This window comes from Corvus brachyrhynchos, unplaced genomic scaffold (genome assembly GCF_000691975.1).
Source record: "Corvus brachyrhynchos isolate BGI_N302 unplaced genomic scaffold, ASM69197v1 scaffold8, whole genome shotgun sequence".
Taxonomy (NCBI): Eukaryota; Metazoa; Chordata; class Aves; order Passeriformes; family Corvidae; genus Corvus; species Corvus brachyrhynchos.
In genome coordinates this window covers 555,811-562,154 of record NW_008240031.1, presented here as the reverse complement: position 1 = coordinate 562,154, position 6,344 = coordinate 555,811, and the positions used below count along the sequence as shown (strand labels likewise).

At 38.2% G+C, this 6,344-nt stretch overlaps 1 protein-coding gene across 2 annotated transcripts in view; it reads left to right on the top strand.

Moving 5' to 3' along the window:
- AP3B1 (adaptor related protein complex 3 beta 1 subunit) overlaps positions 1 to 6,344 on the top strand; it is a 149,178-nt gene that overhangs the window by 120,180 nt on the left and 22,654 nt on the right. The window lies entirely within an intron of this gene.

Below are 6,344 nucleotides of genomic sequence, written 5' to 3'. Positions count from 1 at the left end.
GGATGGGAGAAAACTCTACAGCTCCTTTTAGGAGCTTTTCAGGTTTATATAATTTTTAAAACTGTGCAAAAGCACTTTACAGATCTGCACAATTTTTTTCTTTTTAACATATTTTGAAATAATGAGGTTTTTACATGTTTTATTGCAAGAAGCACTGCTTTCAATATGCAGCACAAAAAGGGATATTGAATGGACATTCACATAGCTGCATTTCACTTTCAGGGAAACCCTTTGTGAAAGTCCTGTACTTCTTCCTTTAGAAAATTGCTGTAGCAATTTTAGCATACTGCTACTAAGCACAGCTTGTTCAACTTACAGGTTATTGAAGATGAAAATAATAATATCATGAAAATCTTAATAATAGACATGTACCCAAGTGACTCCTAAAGTACCACTGCTAAAATAACATTTCTTGGTTTAGGGGCAAGGAGGTTTTACTATTGGATTTTTTTCTGTCCATTTCCCCAACCCTTCCCTGTACAATGGATGCTCCTGCATAGTCAGTTTACACATATTTGTACTCCAGGCAAAATGTCTGCAGCATGTAGTTTATGCACATCACGTTGTTACATCCGGTCTGTATGCTGTTTGCTGGAATCTGGAAACAGCTTTGAACTGTTGCCTGATACTTGTTTGGGAAGGACGTTCCCTTTTAGGCAGTGCAATTTCAAAATTACTTCAAAATTATAGACTCTCTTTTCCCAAATATATTTTGAGTTTTATAAAATAGAATACACTCAGCTTATCAAGCAGGAACATTCTTCTTTAAATAAAGCAGATATTTTTCTTTTAAATACATATTTTCAGTCTAGCAATTTGATTTTTAACTTACACCATTTATTGCTAAGTATCTTAGCAGTGATGAGGATAAGCAATGTAGCATAACACATTGATTTTATGCAGATCATCACCTTTATGTTTTGGGAGGTCTGCTGTATTAGTGATATATAAAAACTGATTGCTTTCTCCAACATTGCCTAGTAATTGTTTATTATTTTCCTATTAGACAAACAAGACAGATCAATATTCCTGAACACCAACCAGACTATGAGTAACATCACTGTAAATAGATTTGCCTCAGACCTCAGTGGTGTATTCATTTTAATGATTTAGACAATGTGAGTCCAATGACAAAGCGCTCAAGCTAAGTTTAAAATTAAATTAAGGATAGGAATTGCTTACTTTGTTCCTTTGCTAATTGATAGGGCCTTGTTTCTTTGCCGTTAGTTCCTAGAAAATAGTATAAAAATAGGTAAAGTATTCTTTGCATTGAATTTGCTATTTTACTCTGAAAATATATTTTGTTCAAAATCCTACTGATCTTCAGTATCGCTGAAGAGATTGTGCAGTGTGATTTTTTGGGAGCAATGTCTCAAAGAACTCGTCTACAGCCTTTGTAACTTGTCATATTTTTTAAAAAGCTTTTATCCAAAAGAAGGAATGACTTCTAGAAGTTTGTCAAAACATAGTTGAAATACTGTGCACACAAAGGTGATGATATTCTCATATTTCCTATTAACATATCTCTATGAAAGATGTTGTCAGTTATTTTGTGTTTTTGCTAGAAGCATGTTCAGCAGTAAAGTGTTCCCGATCATAACAATTTTCTTTACGTTGTTCTTAGAGGAGCACTTTATCTTGCATCAAATGTAATTGATCCTGAAGCAGTGTAATCACAATTACTCACTTTCTTAATTGGCCTGCCCAAAATCAGAAAATGGAAACCGATCGGCAGTGTTTAAATCAATAGCTTTGTAGTAAAGCTTGTGGGGGTAGGGACATAGTGGTAATGGGTAGATCAATTGGTCTTAGATGCCAATCATGGACTGTGTGTTTTGCATAGCAAACACTACCCTTCTGCTTAAGGATGTGCTGTTGTACTAGTGGTTCGATAAATACAAACTGTATAAAGAAAAAAAAAACTAACATGAGTCATACAATATTTAGATCTTTTTCTGAATTTGTTGTACAAGTCAAGGACAGTGAAGGAGAAACTGCATTATAGAGGTTTGAAGGAATGAGCTTTGACAGACCTCCCTCTCAAATACTATTTTTTGTAAGCAAACCTTACCAAGATCACACATCTAATTAAAATGAGGTGAAGCGCCTTAACTTGAAAACTGTGCCTAATGCGTTTATTTAGAATGTGTATTAGGATGTTCACAGCATGTACTTGTAAGGAGAACATCTCTTCATTGTTATTTTTCTTGTGTCGCCTCCTTGCAGAGGCAGCTATTTCAGCCACACTGGTGTTCTGCATGATAATGCCTCTCAAGCAGAAAGTTAAAGAGGAATAAATGGAGGAACTTGGTCTTTTAAAAGATTTTTTGAGTGTTATTCTGGTTTTGTGTTACTTTGTTCTCATTTTGCAAGCAGGATATACACAGCTTAGAAGTTTAAAGCGGTTTGTTATTGGCTAACTCACCTGCAATGTAGGTTGCTAGCTTGTTGAATTCTAGTTAAATTTTAGTATATTCACCATCCAAGTAAGAGACCTGAGCCTTAGCTAAGCAGGTAGGCATCAGTTGAGCAGAGGAAAGGTTGGAACGGATCCTTGATATAACAGACTATCTGCAATATTCCACTGACTGTGGCATTACTTCTTTTTTTTTTCCCCATGTCAGATTTTAAAGCTTTCCACATCGGTGTGTTCTTTCTTGAATCTATGAGCTCCTAGTGTTCACCATTTCAACAGTCGTACCACTGTCTCTTGTGTTATCTTTATTGTCTTGCATGTCTCTACTTTTCAGATATTCTCAAGTCTTTCTCTCAGCTTACTAGTTTTTTGAGATGTCTGAACAAAGATCTGGGAGCTTTGCCATGTCAGAATTTGGCCATGGATCCTTGGAATGAAAATATTTGAATCCCTTGAGATGGAAGACAAGGAAGGTTATAGAGACAGAGAGTTCCAGCATATACATGCCCTTATTCTACTTTGTGTATATGTATTTAGCATTATGAATTCCTGTCTGTGTTTGTAAAACTCAGTAGGCAAATCTTCGATTTCTTGTAGGTATCTGACGAATAACTAAAGGCAAAGGGGAGATGTCTGTCCTTTTACAACATTGAAAGCTGGAGAAGAGAGCTTGTCTTTACTTCTTCTTTCTTATTCTTTTCATCCCCTCTTTCCAGATTATATTGGCTGTTCCAAAAACAGTGAAAGAAACACAGTTCTAAACATAAAATTAATTTATGGAGAATGTGTTCTCTCTTTTTTTCTGTTCTTTTGAAAAGTATATAGGGAGTTGTTTAGCTTTCTTTGAAACTGGCGTAGGGGAGGTGTCCATGCCATCCATCTCTCTCCCTAGTTTTCTCAAGGTTTAAGTACAAAGAATACAATCAGAGCTCCCAAGAAGAAAGAGAAATCAAATGAAAGCAACAGCTTCTGTGCCTTCCATTCTTTTTCAGAATAATTAGATAATTGGAATTTAGCATGACATATGACAGAGGCTTTTAACTGTTCGCCTTATATTGGCATTTCTTACATCCCAGTGTCATCAGAAGGACCCTCTCCTTGTGAAGAGGAGAACACATACTCTTTCTACAGTTGTTATGCTGATAGAAAAAACTGTTCACTTGATCTGTTCTGTACTATATAAAGAAAACATTTTGCTGATTACTCCAGAAGTTTGGTATAGCTGAAAGAATCTAGCAATTTCTTAAATGAAGTAAATTCTGTGAATGAGATTTGAAAACTTTGTTCAGTTTGTTCTCTGTGGCTTCCGTCTTACTGTAGAAGCTTTTGCTCTAAATTTTATTTTCAAAGGAAGAGATTTTTTGCAGCATGAAATTCACTTGCTTCACTCTGTGTTCATGTAGAAATCTTCCCAAGCAGAACTTCTACCTGCAAAGCGGAGTAAATTAAGAGGGTCGGTTGGGTAGCAGTCAGTATTTTTGTTGAGTGCAAGCATGCATTCAGGTGTAGATGCTTGCACAAAAGCATCTGATTAAAATTATGTAGTGAGATATGTTATGGAATATATTAAAAGCTAATGTTAGAGATGCAGGACTGTCTTCACATCACTGTCACTTGCATTTTCACTTTTTTCTTGCTGTTTCCTTCCCTAGTGCTTTGTCAGCAGATCACCAAGTTGCTTGTAGATGTAAGACAAGCAATCTGGTACTCTTCTCTTTATTTCATTACTCTAAAGTAGTCAGTTGGCCCTATTCCCGAACACAATTATGCCAAGATAAATAACTGACCTGGAATAAACAAGGCTGGACATGTACAACTGCTTTCATTTGTTCTATTGCTTTGGCCTTTTTTTCCCATAAAAGCAGGATGCAGTCCTTTCCTTTCTTCAGCAAGACTATGAATCAAGTCTCCGATACTTCTCTATTCCATGTTTTATTTTGCAGGAACTTAATTCTCTCTCAGTGTTGCTCTTCCTCTGATGTTCTTCTTTTGATCATTTGTGGCGATTTTTGTGAGTACAGGACAAAAATAGTGTGCTGGTTTGGGATAGATATATTCAGCTGCTGCTGGGAGTGAAACAAAAAAGGATAGTATAAAGAGCAAGAAGAATATTCCCCAGTCTATTTAAAATAATAATTTATTAAAAATGTGGAAATTAAGACTTTACCACTGCTGTTGTGGAATTTTAATAGAACTCATTCACAAGTGTTAGTATTTGCTTTAGTTTTGAAGAAGATTTTGCCATCACTGTTCTCGAGTCTTCTGTTATGGTAGAAAACTTCTTTACCAGGAACCCTGCACAGGCAATTCTTAAAAAAAAAAAAAACCCAAAAACCAACAAACTGAGAGAAGAGAGGGAGAATAGCCAAGGGTTTCAAATGACAGGTGCTAGCTGCTCCCACTCCATCTGCAGATATCTACAGAAAACTTTAAACTGTGCATCTTCTAAAGGGTTGAATGTTAGTCTTGCAGTGTCATTTATCATGGAGCTAGTAAGTCTCCCTTTGTTCCTATGGGAGCATTATTGTCTTTCATTTGTTCATCGTGATATGTGCATCAGAAGATAAATTCATGTGATCCTTGAAATTGAATCATGGAAGTGATGTAAGTCTTAAAAATACAATATGTACAGTTTAATAGTTTTTAAGGAATAAGTAAGAGTAACAATTTCTAATATTATTTGCCCATAAGTTCACAATTAAATACATAACAGATTTTGCAAGTTACTAATTTGTCACAGTGGGGATTACTGTAACACGCATATATCAAACCAGGAGTCCCGTGGAAAGGAAATATATATGGACAGACAGATTCTTGCTAGATGTTTCAGAGATGTTTATTTCTCCAGCCGCATGGCCGGAGCTCTGCCCAGGAACTGTTCCAGTCACGGGACCAAGGGTCCTTCTGCCCGCGCAGGGAACACAAACCAACCAATGGGAACGAGGCTGAGCAGGGGCAGGGAAACCCTGTGTCTGTGCCCTCAGGGCCCCTCTGCCAGGGCTCCATGGCAGGGGAGGGACCCCAACACCTCACCCGTTTTATTTTAATAAAAGGAGAATGAAAACAACTGGATAAACATAAGAAGAACAGTTTCAAGACAAAACAAGCCACCCTCCTGAGTCTTTAAATGTCCAAACAGATTCTGTGGAACATCTTAGGGCTGACAGAAGGGAGACAGGACTCTCTGAGCATGCTTTGTGGGGAAACTGAGGCAGGAGAGGGTTTAACTTCTTCCCTCCCCCTTTTCATCCCCCACTCGGCATTGGAAAGGGATTTTTGGGGAAACAATTGGCAAAAGCATGGTTTTGTGAGGGAAACCATGGGTGAAAAAACGGATTAGGAATACACTGGGGGTAATAGGACATAGGGTAAAAGGGAAAGGTGGGATTAGGAAAGGGAGACTGTAGGGGGGACTTACAATGGAGATATTGTCTAACATGACTACGATTTTTTGCATATATACTGCCTTTTACAGAAACACCATCAGGCCCAGTGACCTGCGACGCTTGTAACCCTTTTCTACCTCGTATAATTTTGAATTCCACGACTTCTCCATCTCCCAAGCTTGGGATGCATTTTTCAGGGTTATTCTTTTTAATAGCAGTTCTATGCACGAATATATCTTGCTGGTTGTCACACCTTGTTATAAAACCATAATTTTGCTTAACATTATACCATTTTACTATCCCTAAGGTCTTAGTTACTATGATCTTCTCCTTTTTCCGAGTGGCTGCTGTTCTCTGTCTCGCTGCGTCTTTGCTCTCTCCTGTGGTCGCTCCCGTGTTGGAATTGTCGGGGCTTCTCATGCCTGCGCGCCCTTCCCGGGGTCGCGTTCGGGGCTGCGCGGGCCAGGCCGGGCCGGGCCGCGCCGCTCAGTTCTCCGTGCGTCGCCTCCTCTGCTCTCCGCTTTGCTGCCGATGCCAGGCGC